General features: G+C 40.2%; 1 long non-coding RNA gene across 1 annotated transcript; it reads right to left on the bottom strand.

Annotated features, from left to right (window-relative positions):
* Nucleotides 1-1,021: 1,021 nt before the first annotated feature.
* On the bottom strand, nt 1,022-13,902 carry LOC131508439 (uncharacterized). The gene is made up of 4 exons (XR_009260017.1): nt 13,850-13,902; nt 13,229-13,343; nt 4,581-4,638; nt 1,022-1,147 (listed from the first exon to the last, which is right to left on the bottom strand). It is a non-coding gene; the product is annotated as an uncharacterized LOC131508439 (long non-coding RNA).
* Nucleotides 13,903-14,460: the final 558 nt, after the last annotated feature.

Below are 14,460 nucleotides of genomic sequence, written 5' to 3'. Positions count from 1 at the left end.
CTTTTTTTTTTTTTTTTTTTTAACAGGAAGAAGGGAAGTATCTAGACACCTGGCATACACATGATCAAGCCTGAAATTTACAGGCTGGAATTGTATCATTTCCAACGACTAGACTGAGACATGATGGAGACAGAGCTCTGTTCTAAAATGAGCAAACACATGACTGGTTGAACATATAAGGACATGTACAAGGGCAGGAGGAACTCAAGCAGTAAGGTGACAACGTGATTGTACCTCAGGGGACATGGAACTCGGATGCTCATCATCCCTGGGCATCTGAGTACTGCTTTGCTTCAGGGTAATTACAGACCCCTTCATGTGGTCTGTAGCTCACTCCGTTTGTTCTTTTTGTTGCTGTTGTAGTTTGTTTGCTTGTTGGTTTTTGATTTTTAATGTTTATTTTTGACAGACAGAGGGCTCAAGGGAGGTAGGGGCAGAGAGACGGGGACAGAGGATCCAAAGCAAGCTCTGTGCTGACAGCCGCGAACCTGATGCGGGGCTCGAACTTGCGAGCCATGAAATCCTGACCTGAGCCAAAGTTGGACGCTCAACTGACGGAGCCATCCAGGTGCCCCTCTCTTCATTTGTAGCCCTGTCTCCCTCCCCAAAGACTTGCTGCCTCTCAGACATACTGAATGCCCTAAGGCCAAACAGCAATTTATTTTTATTCCGTGGCGAATCCATTGTTTTTTTCTTTCATAACAATTGCTCACAAATATAGAAGAGCTCATTTAAATGTCTTGGGCAACTCACCAAGAGAGCTTCAAGTATCCCCAAATTTCCAACTAGTTTAGGTTACTCTTAGGTATCGTTTCTCACCAAGAAAGGAAATTTTCACCACTTGGAGAGTTACTGCCAGCCTCTCGAGTGAGTGGGATTCAACCTCATGCCTCAGCAAAATTGCAAATCATGTGACATATGGGTCCATGATTAGACAAAATTTGGAATTCTAAATCTGCAAATGTTAAGGGTATACTTTATTAGAAGTGCCAGCAACTGAACAGAATTCCAACTAATCATTTTTCTTGAAACTTAAAGTCAATACCTGTACCTCCCACACTGAGAAGAATAAACAGTCAGCAGGAGCCGACGTGTGTCGATGCTGACGGCGTCCAGCTGAATGACACTGACGCTCTCGCAGACATTCCTTTCCAAGACAAGACATGAATTAATGGGGGAATGCAGGAATTCTAAACTTCTGATCAAAGGAAAGAAGTTTTGTCAACAAGCAAAAAGTGCAACGTTGAGAAAAATTTTGAGAGGCAAAGGTGTATCAACAGAGTCAGGGCATGGAACGGAAAGGATCTTAGGTACTTGCCGAAATGTGTCCAAGGAGACTGCTCTTTTTCCCAAGGAATCTAGTATTCTACGGTCTTCTTTTTCATTGAAGGAATCATTCATGTTACGTGACAGGCCCAGAGCAGGGAAAATGTGTTTAACACCTCCATATCTACTTTCGTCATCTCACTTCTGGGGGTCCCTACAAGTAACCTGCACACCATGACCTCAGGGAGCATTCAGGAATTTCAACTGGGCTGTTAGCAGTTCATTTCTTCCTTGAGCTTCTAATTAACCTGACACATTGACCAAATGCTCAGATTCCATCACACATCACTCCTCGGCAATATCCTACTGGACCTGACTCTTTTTCTACAGAGAATATAGCAGATGCTATATAACATCTTTATAAATATAAATAAAACACTTACTGGGCACCTGGGCGGTTCAGTTGGTTAAACATACAACTCTTGAAGTTGACTCAGGTCCTGATCTCACCATTTGGGAGATCGAGCCCCATGTCAGGCTCTGCCCTGACAGAGAGGAGTCTGCGTGGAATTCTCTCTCCCCCTCTCTCTGCCCCTCCCCTATGCGCAGGCACGGTCTCTCCCTCTCTCAAAATAAATAAAGAAACATTTTTAAAAAACAAATAAATAAAACACGTAATATACATAAATATGTAAATAGAATTTGTGTAACAAATTAGATATAACATCTATAGAAACATTGTTATGTATTATCTGTGCCTCATAATTCTTTTTTTGAAAGCTTATTTATTTATTTTGAGACAGAGAGAGAGCTCAAGTGGGGGTAGGGGCAGAGAAAGAGGAAGAGATTGAATCCCAAGCAGGTTCTGCGCTGTCAGCCTGGAGCCCAATGCAGGGCTGGAACTCACGAACCTTGAGATCATGACCTGAGCCAAAACCAAGAGTTGGACGCTTAACCGACTGAGGCTCCCAGGTGCACCTGTGCTTCATAATTTTTAATTGGGTTTGTGGAGTAATTGCTCAGGATTCTTCACTATCACATAGCAACAGCCAAGAATCAAATGGCTGTCCATCTGAGTTCAAAGTCAACACACTTAATTGCTCTATGTTACTCTGTCATGTGAAACTGGGCTGACGTGATTATTCCCAAAAGGCAAGTCCACACTTTATGTCTGGCGGGTGGAAATGACGTTTAGGTGCTGGAAAAGCTGAGGATCATGACTTTATTTCCAGTTACGACCTACATTAGACTGCAGAAACTTCTCTTCCTGTTTATATTTTACAAATTGTGTTTAAAATGGACTCTTCCTGGAAGCTGCATTCATTCATTCGACAATTATATATTAAATTCCTTTTTTGTAAAGGAAATGTGTTAGGCATTGGTCATGCTCCAGCGTGTAAGATGGACACTATCTGCCATCACAGTCTGGAATAAGCGTTAAAAATGAGGGTGAAGAAATAGTTTTAAAAATTACAAGTATAAAATATAAAAATATATACTTGCATATATACACATTTTAATTATTTAATCAAATTTTATTTGGTTAATATTTTTTAAGTGTCTTTCTTTTTTCCTTCCTTCCTTCCTTCCTTCCTTCCTTCCTTCCTTCCTTCCTTCCTTTTGAGTGACAGAGAGAGAGAGAGAGAGAGAGAGAGAGGTAGAGAGAGGGAGAGAGAATCCCAAGCAGGTGCTGAGCTGTCAGCACAGAGCCCGATGCGGGGCTCAAACTCAAGAACCATGAGATCACAACCTGAGTTGAAATGAAGATTCGGATGCTTAACCAACTGAGTCACCCAGGTGCCCTTGATTAATAATTTTATGATCATCTTTTATAGCCCTGATATGTGCTCCACGGGAGTTGTTTGAAGACTCCGTCCTGTATGATTCTCAGTCCATGAAATGGCCACACTTTACAAAGCCCTGTTCTGTGCACACAATCCTCACTCCATGCATCCTAACAAATCCAATTATATGGGAAATATTAAAAATCGCAATAGCAATATGACATATTTTATATAAAACGAAGAAATTAAGATATTAAGATATATGTGTGAATAGACTATATACATAACAGCATATATTTACTATACAAAATGAAATTTCTAAAATAATAGAAAGAAACGAATACAATTCTTAATTATAGGCAGCGGAAGGAGTAGGTTGAGGCTTTTTTGATCATAAAATATCATTTTGATATTGAAACACAAAAATGCAGCTGTTTAAAAAAATGGAATTATATAGAAAAGAGAATTTGAACACAGATTGAAAATGGAACATACTTCTATTTCAAATTATTTTATTAATAGCTACAGGGAGGAAAGAATTGTTTCTGGTGATCTAAAACCTGTCTATAAACCATGTCTATGACAACTGAGTGGGAAGTACATTAAGGAACAAAAGAACAGCCACATGAAATCCCACAATATATTCAGTCGCCTGATTATTCATGGAATTAGCGGTATTATTGTATTGAAATTGCTGTTACAGTGCAGGGTTAAGCAAATAAGTGATTATGTTAATGCTATCAGTATAAAAGAGAAAAGCTGCAAGTATAATACTAAAGAACTTATGCTCAACTTAACCAATTCAATTAATCACAAGATTCTTTAAATTATATTTTTGTGTTCATGGAAAAGTTCTAGAAGTCATGATACGCTGATTTCAACGAGTAGGAAAACAGTAATAATGTGGCAGCCCCTGTCTTTTTCCAAATCTGTTTCTCCACCAAAAGGAAGCAGAGTTTATCAGAAAAATCTAATTCTAGCTGGACAGGGAACACACAAGGCTTTGCCGGACTATTTTACAGTGTCACAATACAGGGAAAGCCCGCAGTGCCCAGTAAAGGGCCTTCTTTGGTTAAACTAGACATTGAGACTTGCCAGATTACGATAGGCCTTACGAGGGGCTGATCTGTCAGTAGAATATAAAAACAGGAATCAGAGCTTGCCAGGAGGGTACCCCACGCATTTCTTGTTGGTCAGGCTCTTGAAGCCACACATCAGATAGCTCGGGTGCGGTGAGATGACAGCCATGTGGCAGGGTGTGACAGCTGCCTTGTACAAAGAGCCGCATTCCCTACAGGAGCTGATACCTCTTGGAACAGCTTCAGAGCCTATATTATTGAAGATATTTCTAAAAGAGAGTGTCTTTTTTTGACTAGGTGTCATGGGCTCCAGAAGGATTCAATCCCAGGAGTGATCACACTCAGGGAAGCCGGTAGATATGGCTTTGTATCTCATTATTCTTCCTGGCTAGACCCAATTTGCCCAATGAGTGGTAATTTTTACTATAAGCAATGGTACTTGGTAACTTACGGTCTTTATCTGTTTCCAGGGAAAAACGGCCAAGAAGTTAACCAAGGGTCAGTTTCTCCTGCAGAAGGGGAAAAGGGTTTGTTAATCTCTTGCTTACAGGAGTTTTCAAATGTTAATGATGTTTAAAAAATATATAAAGAAAATAGTAATGGTTTGTTGCTATTTGAGATGACTATTGTTCCAACACTGTAATCTAACAGTTGGTAATTAAAGGGGGAAGGAAAAAGTCTTTATCTGTGGAATCCAAGTAGCACCGGCTGATGAGAATGATGGCTAACGAATGTAGGAGCGTCGGATGACAGCAGTGGAATGTACGGTTTTTCCATCCTTAAGGAAATACCTGTCTAGGGCAAGGCTGGTCGAGAGACGCTACAATCATCAGGTGAAAGAAAGAGGAGGGGGGCTGGATATCAGCACACAGTATAACCCCACGCACAGATTACCTGATGTCCACAAAGAGGGTCCATTCCTTTACAACTCAGGTTTTCGTGTATGGTTCAGTGATCAGGTTCAGTGATCAGGACCCTCTATTTCCTGCCCTCCCACCCCCTCTTTAGGAGGAAAAAGTATGGCGCGTTTGGTGGGTCCGGGAAAAGACATTAAACTTCCCTAGATCATCCGCTTCCTTCTCCACTTTCTTGGGCTTCGATTGCTCGTAGGAAGCACACATCCCGTCACCCTCCAAGTCATCTTCTCCAGGGCAGTAAGCCCTCCCCTCACGAGTTTAGGGAAGGCTGGCCTATGCTTCCTGAGCCATGTGTGTGACTAGGTGGACCCACCAAACTCGGAACGAAAGATTAACATGAAACTTGGGGCATGTATCTGTGCCAAATGGTTCAAATGAAACTCCTCCATTGGTTCTTACAAAATCAACTCTCCACCCTTCACCCTGCATTGTATTCATCATATGACCTGTATTCCTTGTTCCTTAGCGCTCTAGTAGGGTGGGTTAGGGGGGAGTTTTTGCAGGAGATCAGAGAAAGGCAGGAGAAAGAGGTGGGGCATTAAGTTTCTTGGAGCCCTGCCTGCAGAATTGCCTGGAGCTGACTTCCTACTTCTATCAAGAGTCAGAAGGGCGCATTAAAACAAGGGATTTTCCAAATGTGATAGCTGCCAGTTTTGGTGTTGCTAAAGCTTAAGTCTTGGACTTCCGATAACTTCTATTACATATTATTCTCAGTCACACAAAAAAATATATAAGGGTGTCAGAAGGTACAAACTTCCAGTTATAAAATAAATAAGTCACGGGGATGTAACATATAGCATGGTGCCTATAGTTAATAGCACTGTACTGCATATTTGAAAGTTGCGAAGAGAGTAGACCTTAAAACTCCTCATCACAAGAAAAACGTCAACTATGTGTGGAGATACGTATTAACTAGACTTAGTTTGGTGAGGATTTCACAATGTATACAAATATCGAATCCTTATGCTGTTTACCCGGAACTAATACGTTATATGTCACTTATATCTCAATTAAAAAACAAATATAATTCAACATGTATAAAATCTTTGCCTGGAAAGATAAGAGGCTCAGTGAATAAACAACTTTATTGATGGTATCAGGGCATTCCTACAGTTTAATTTATAAATGATAAATTTAAATTTTAAAGAGAGTGAAAAACAAGTTCACAGCTGGGACAGGTATTTGGATGCAAAACCAAAAAAAAAGGAAAAGAAATTGTTCTTGCAAACGTAATTTGTTAACAGAAGATTCTTTCAAGATTCCTGAACTCTGCATGAGTATGCTCTGTAGAGTCTTATAAAACTTTGATGCTTAAAGTAATTATTTTATTACATGATTTTCTTGCTTGATAGTTATCATTCTAGTAATAATATTTGGGTAAACATGTTTTCTAAAGGTGTAAATGCTTGAAAGATTTCCTTATGAGTCAGAAATGCTTTGAAAATAACCTCCCTCCCTCCCTCCACATGCAATGGCATGACTGATGGACACCTTTAAAAAATAAGTGAAGAAAAATATAGTGTGTTAAGAATCATATCAAAATACTGTATGACTGAAGATATTTCTAGCAGAGAATGCTTTTCACTCCTGGGCATCATGAGAACTGAGCCCTACCCATGTGATTGATCCTTGGCAGACTGCAAACAAATCAATTATACCTCAGAAACACTTATTGGCAGACTTATTGTTTAATTATTAAAAGACTTTTAAAACAATTTTTTTCACAGTTAAAAATTAAAGAGGGCACCTGGGTGGCTCAGTCAGTTAAGTATCCGACTTTGGCTCAGGTCATAATCTCACAGTTTGTGAGTTCGAGTCCCGTGTTGGGCTCTCTGCCTTCAGCACAGAGCCGGCTTTAGACCCTCTGCACCCCTACCCCCGCCTTCCCCTCCCTCACTGGTGTGCACTCTCTCACTCACTCTCTCAAAAATAAACATTTAAAAATAAATAAAGGAGAATAGTAAAAGCCATGCTCATTATATGTTCTCAGGCAATTCCTTCTGATTTATTTTTAAACATATTTTCTAATTAAATGCTGTTTTATTTTTCAAATTTTTAAAGCAAAACTTTGATGTGAACATTGAGGAGATAAAATTAAAATTTAACGTATTGGCAAAAATCCCATTATTATTAGCCTGTCCTAGATTAAATGTTCATATCATTCTGTCTTCCGTATACACTTTTTACAGTGCCACTCAACTTCGGTTGGTCTCATTCCGTCTTTCCCTTCCTGGAATAGTAATAAAACACATTTTGCAAATGATTTGCAAACATTGTCCTAATGACTATTACTTGAGGCTATGTGCAAATATTTACTTACACATTATCTCAGATTTACGCATTTTGGTCATTTCCGATAAACTGTTAGCACACCAAACCCCTCGATAAACACTTCTCTGTTGCACCTTAGTTTTGTATTTATGATTATTACTGCAGATACAGTACAAGTAGTAGTTATACTGAGATAAATTAGTAACTGGAGATCAGACTTCCAGAAATACCATATCAAACAGAACTCCCCACGCCAATAATTATAAAGCCCACCCCACAAGACGGGAATGATGGGGGGGAGTGCAGAATCAGGGTGGGGAGGTGCAGGGGAGGTCCAGGTAGGGGTCATCGCTGGGGAGCTGACATTTCAAAGGCAGATTGGAGGTCATCAATTTTTACCTTTCCTGATGACCCTGTGCACCCCTAACAAGTTTGTAAACCGAAGATTAGAAAGGGTTTTCACTACAGCTCTTTATTTCTTTTTTCACTGCAATCATATCGAAGCATCATCCTGTAACCAATCATAAACACCTGCAGCTTTGGGGCTCTTCCAAGACCAGCCAGGGACTGGTCCTCAGGTGTCCCGGGCCCTTTGTAAACAACCTGAAGCTCGTTCTTGAGCCGTGCCGGTGTCCCCAGGAGCCTGGTGCCTGCTGGTCTGAGGCCCACCGCTGACCGAGAGTCTTAGGGAGGGCTGCCCCTGCCCAGAGATAAAAATCAGAAAGCCAGGACTGTGTTGGCTGGAAGAAGTATGTTGTATGGAAGCTTGTTGGACACGTGCGGAGCCAAGGATACAGACAGATGAGACCTGAGGACAGTCCTGAGGGCAGACATTCGACTTCAGACCTACTCTTTAAAAACTGGAGGCTTCAGGGGTGCCTAGGTGGCTCAGTCAGTTAAGTGTGCGACTTCAGCTCGGGCCATGATCTGGTGGTTCACTAGTTCAAGCCCCACATCGGCTCTCTGCTGTCAGTGTGGAGATCACAGGAGAGATCTTGGGATCCTCTGTCTCCCTCTCTCTCTGCCCCTCCCTGCTTGTTCTGTCTCTCAAAAATAAACATTAAAAAGCAAAAATAAACTGGAGGCTTCAGAGAGCATTGTGCCTGCAGAGAGGGAGAAGGTGGGGGTGAGTTCCTGCCTTCCTCTGACCCCTTCCCGGCTCCCCCAGCCTCTCCAAATCACACACTTCGCTTCAGCTTACCTGCTTTGTATGTGGGGCTCACCTGTTATGGCATGGCTGCAAAAGGCTGCAAACCAGCAACTGACATGGTGGAAGAGAAAGCGAGGAGTCTGGTGTTATTTTCTTTTCTTTCTTTTCTTTTCCTTTCTGTTCTTTTCCTTTCTTTTCTTTTTTCTTTTCCCTTCCTTTCTTTTCTTTTCTTTCTTTCTTTCTTTCTTTCTTTCTTTCTTTCTTTCTTTCTTGTTATGAGTACAGTTTCTTTCTTTCTTGTTATGAGTACAATGTTACATTAGATTCAGGACTACAACACAGAGACTCAGGTGCATTTCTATTTTAGGAGAAGCCTGCTTCTTTTTATCTTACCAAAGTTTCCTGTAAAGAAAAGGAGACCTGGGGGTGAAAATAAGGGGATGTTAATGTTTTATTTATGTATTTTTTTGAAAGAGAGAGAGACACCGAGTGTGAGCAGAGGAGGAACAGAGAGAGCAAGAGGGAAACAGAATCCAAAGCAGGCTCCAGGCTCCGAGCTATCAGCACAGCTGACGGGGTTCCATCTCACAAACCATGAGATCATGATCTGAGCCGAAGTCAGAAGCCCAGCAGACTGAGCCCCCAGGTGCCGCAGGAGGAGGAAGTATTTAAGGAGAATCCTGCCACACAAATTTCAACAGGACACAGGAGCTTTATTATATATATATATATATATATATATATATATATACACACACACACACATGTATGTATATGTATGTATTATATATTTATATGTATGTATATATTTATATGTATGTATATGTATATATTATATATGTATGTATATGTATATATTATATATACATATATATGTATATATTATATATATACATATACATATATATACACATAAATATATATACATATGTATGTATGTATATACATATGTATGTATATGTATATATGTATACATACATATATATGTATGTATACATATATACATATATATATACATATACATATACATATATACATATATATATGTATGTATGTGTATATATTATATATTATATATACATATACATATATATACATAAATATATATACATATATACACATATGTATACATATACACATATGTATACATATATGTATACATATGTATACATATACATATGTGTATGTATATATGTATTATATACATATACATATATACATATATGTATGTGTATATATATACACACATGTGCATCTTATAAATCTTATTAAAATATTTTTATTTCTTTGTTCTGTCACCAAAAATTGCTGGGGAATAATGAACTTCGATAATGCATACACCTTCAGCACGTGCGTTCCCTTCAACGTAGGATTAAGCCTGATTCAGCTACTTCTGCAGAAAAATGGTTTAAAAACAATAGTGCCCTCCTTTTTTAATTTTATTTTAGTTACTTTTGTGAGAGAGAGAAAGAGAGTGGGTGAAGGGCAGAGACAGAGGGAGAGAGAAAATCCCAAGCAGGCTCCCTTCTGTCTGTATAGACCTTACCTCTCACGAACCCTGAGATCATGACCTGAGCCGATATCAAGACTCAGAGGCTTAACCGACTGAGCCCCCAGGCGTCCCTGTCTATTTTTTCCCCTTTGTTATCAGTTATTTTTACTTCATGTATTTCAAACCTCTATTATTAGGTGTTAATGTATTAAGAATATCCTCTTGAAATATTGGCCTCTTCATCATTATGAAATGACCTTCTCAAACCTGGCAATATTTCTTGCTCTGAAATATACTTTGTCTGGCATCCATAGCCACTCTGTTTCTTTGATTAGTTTTTCTGTGATTTACCTCTGTCCATCGCTTTCTTTACTTCTTTTCTACCTCTCAGTGTCTTTATATTAAAAAGGATTTCGGGTCATCTACATATAGTTGGGTCTCAGTCTTCACGTACTGTGAAAAGTGGGGCCTTTGTACTTGAAATGTTTGAACCGTTTAATTTAATTAATTTAGTTTCACCTAAGTTTTATTTACCTAGAGTATTTTGCCCTTCCCCCCCTTTTCTACTTTATTTCTGTACTGAGAATTTTTTTGACTATAGTTTTTCTCCATCGTTAGCCTGTTAGAAATTTCTTTTATCTTTTACAAATGCTTACTTAAAAGTTATAGCTCTGACTTTTCAGTATAAATCTTTAAGCTGTCACGATCTATTTTCACATAAGATGACACTGGGGCATATGGTTTAAGAAGCAACAATTCACATCTATTTCTCTCCTCCTGGCCTTTGTCATACATTTTTAAAACAATCAGTAAACTATGTTTTAGAAAGAATGGAATAGGGATGGAACTGGAGGGTGTCGTGCTAAGTGAAATAAGTCATACAAAGACAGATACCATATATTTTCACTCTTATGTGGATCCTGAGAAACTTAACAGAAGACCATGGGGGAAGGGAAGGGGAAAATAAAAGTTAGAGAGGGAGGGAGCCAAACCATAAGAGACTCTTAAAAACCAAGAACAATCTGAGGGTTGATGGGGGGGGGGGGGGGTGGGAGGGAGAGGAGGGTGGGTGATGGGCATGGAGAAAGGCACCTGTTGGGATGAGCACTGGGTGTTGTATGGAAACCAATTTGACAATAAATTTCATATTTAAAAAAAATAAAGAAATTCTTAAAACTTAGCAGCTGTCTCTTATGTTTACTTACATAATTACCATTTCTTGTATTCTTTCTTTCAGTAGAACCAAATCTTTATGCTTTTCTTTCCTTCTTCCTGGAGAACTCCCCCACATTTCTTGCAGTGCAAATATGTTGGTGATGCATTCTCTCTCAGGTCTTCTTTTTTTTTTTTTTTTTTTGAACATCTATTCATTTCATCTTATATTTTTAATAGAAGCTTTAATAGAAGCTTCTATTTTTAATAGAAGACATACTATAAAAATGTAGTGTATATTACATTCAAAATACAACCATTTTACTTAACCATAATGTATATTTTGCCATATCCCTTTTCTTTAATTTGCTTTTTTAATGTTTATTTATTTTTGAGAGAGAGAGAGAGAGAGAGAGCAGGGAGGGGCAGAGAGAGAGGGAGACACAGAATCCGAAGCAGGCTTCGGGCTCTGAGCTGTCAGCACAGAGCCTGACATGGGGCTCGAACCCATGAATCCAGAGAACATGACCTGAGCTGCAACCAACTGAGCCACCCAGCGCCCCCAAGGATTCTGATGCAGTAAGCTTGTCTGCATGTTACAACAACCCCGAATGACTCTGGTGGGGGTTCAGTGCCTGCACTTTGAGAACACTATTTGCAACATCATGCCCAAGCACTCCCATTAACAACATGGATACAGATTTCCAGTTTCCAAGCCAAGATGCCAAGTTAAGGCTTTGCTTTTCAACCTTAGAGACCCTTACAACTTATCACGAGTATTGACCACTGCCCATAAATCCATCGGAATGGCAAGCTGTGCTTTCTTCAACTGGGCACCAGGAACTACCCGCCCTCGGGTTTTCATCCTGCTGACACATTATCACTCCACCCTTCCTGGATTTGATCAGCTCGATCACCTGCAGAATAGCGTCCACGCAACTAACAGGCACACGGTCCGTGGCCTATCACCTTAACTCATGCAGCTCTCACGAGAGCACACAAGCTAGGCCTTGTAAAAGTGGAAACAAGTTTTAAAAGTTTCTAGAAAGTTGGAAAATACACAGATTTAGAGTCAGGAATCCAGGAATACAGATATAGACAGCCAGATAGTGATACACATATAGATGCAGATAGAGACAGAGACAGACAAGGACATGGTATATTCGTCTGCTGGGACTGCCATAACAGAATACCACAGGCGGAAAGTCTTAAACAACAGAAATGTGTTTTTCACAGTTCTGGGGGCGACAAGTCCAAGATCGATGTGCCTTCAGGATCGGTGTCTGGTGAGATCTTTCTTCCTAACTTATAAAGAGTGACTTCATTCTGAGTCCTCACATGGCCCTTTTTGTATATGTTTGGAGACACAGAGAGATGGGGAGACAGAAAGAAATCTCTGGTATTTCTTCATCTTTTTATAAGGACACCAGTCCTATTAAATTGGGATGCCTGGGTGGCTCAGTCAGTGGAGCATCCAACTTTGGCTCAGGTCGTGATCTCCCGGTCCGTGGGTTCGAGCCCCGCGTCGGGCTCTGTGCTGACAGCTCAGAGCCTGGAGCCTGCTTCGGATTCTGTGTCTCCCTCTCTCTCTTCCCCTCCCCTGCTTGTATTCTGTCTGTCTCTCTCTCAAAAATAAACATTAAAAAAATTAAATGAAGCCCCGCCCCCCCCGGGTAACCCCATGTAACCTTTCTTATCTCCTTACAGGTCCTGTCTCCAAATACACTCACATTGGGGGTTGAGGCTTCTACATACAGATTTGGGGAGAAGACACTTCAGTCCTAACATAACGACCTAGACATTACGTATAGGCTTGTAGGCTGCTTTACAATTTAGAAAGAGAGTTTACATAGCGTAGCTTAGTTTACTTTTGCAATATTCCCCTTCTTCTGTAGATGCTATTTGATGTTAAATACCCCCATTGCTTATATCTTTCCCACTAGATGGATATCTAGGACAGAGGTCTTAACTCGATTTAATACAGCATCTTACTTAGATGTGTATCCGTGCTGTGGTGTTGGAGAATATTCTCTCTTCTTATTTCATAAAGAATATATGAAAAGCAAACTTGTGTGCCTTTTCACACTGGCAAACATCTTGATCTTGTCTTTGCTCACGTGAGGGATTAGTCCTTGGAAGATGGCAGATACTTGTTCTTGAATGCCGACGGAGGTGAGATTCTGAGAAGGCAAGGTACTGGCCCAGGGTCGCTCCAGTGGGAGATAGTAGATTCTAGAGACACAATTCAAACCCTAGTCCTTGAGCTATTTTTTTGTGAAACATTCATATCTTTTATCGTTGGGGAGTTTTGAATGGGTGTTCCTCTCTAGGTTCTATTGCTACAAAGATAAGCAAAGATATTTATTTCTCTGCTGCTGAGAATTTCACAGTATAGTGATAGAGACAGAAATATTCATCTTTATTCTTTTTCATTTCACCCACCGTCTAATTGGCCAGAATCTGCTCACTTTCCATGCCTTACACTCTTCTGGATAGATGCTAGGCCGACACCCTTCCCTGACCCAGCAACTCTTAAAATCCACACATGACCTCAGTTCCCCAAGACTCTCGTTGCAGAAAGCTTCCCATGACGACATCTCCTGCAACCCGGGGGTCTTTTCTTTCTCTGCCATACTTAAAACAGCATTTCTACTTCTCGTATCATCCAGCGGTTTCTAATTTCCATTGCATTTAGAATTTGTAGCCTCATGACACTGAGAAAACTCGTAAGGGCTTACCTGTGTCTGTTCATTATCTCCCCAGATGACAGACCCTTCCCTTATGCATTGGCTGTCCAAGGCCTTTAAGCCATTATGTCCTCACTCTCCCTCATTTCCTTGTGAGCTAAAATGACAGTTTTGCAGAAAGAATTTCCCTAAGACAGCTGTTGCCATCATGCCTCACCCCCATATACCGCTAGCTCTCTTGAAAAACTCTGCCTTTATATTATATAATTACTGTATGTAATACACACACTGTGCTCTCTCCAAGAGTAAGGTCCTGGTTTATTTCATCATTTTATCTCATGCTGTTAACAGTATCTGATATTTAAAAGTACTTGAAAATATTTGTGGATATGTGAATTGATTAGTATTGATATATGTGAAAACAGTATCAGACTGACATTTTTTAAAAAATCTCAGTACAAGCAATAACTGAATGTCAGAGTGGCGCCTGGCTGGCTCAGTCAGTTGAGCGTCCAACTCTTGATTTCGGCTCAGGTCGTGATCCCAGGGTTGTGGGATCGAGCCCCGAGTCGGACTCTGTGCGGAGCATGGGGCCTGCTTAAGATTCTCTCTTTTTCTCTCTGCTCCTCTCCCCAACTTACTCTCTCTCTTTCTTAAATAAA

Source organism: Neofelis nebulosa, chromosome 4 (assembly GCF_028018385.1).
Source record: "Neofelis nebulosa isolate mNeoNeb1 chromosome 4, mNeoNeb1.pri, whole genome shotgun sequence".
Classification (NCBI taxonomy): domain Eukaryota; kingdom Metazoa; phylum Chordata; class Mammalia; order Carnivora; family Felidae; genus Neofelis; species Neofelis nebulosa.
This window is presented reverse-complemented; position numbering and strand designations above follow the sequence as displayed.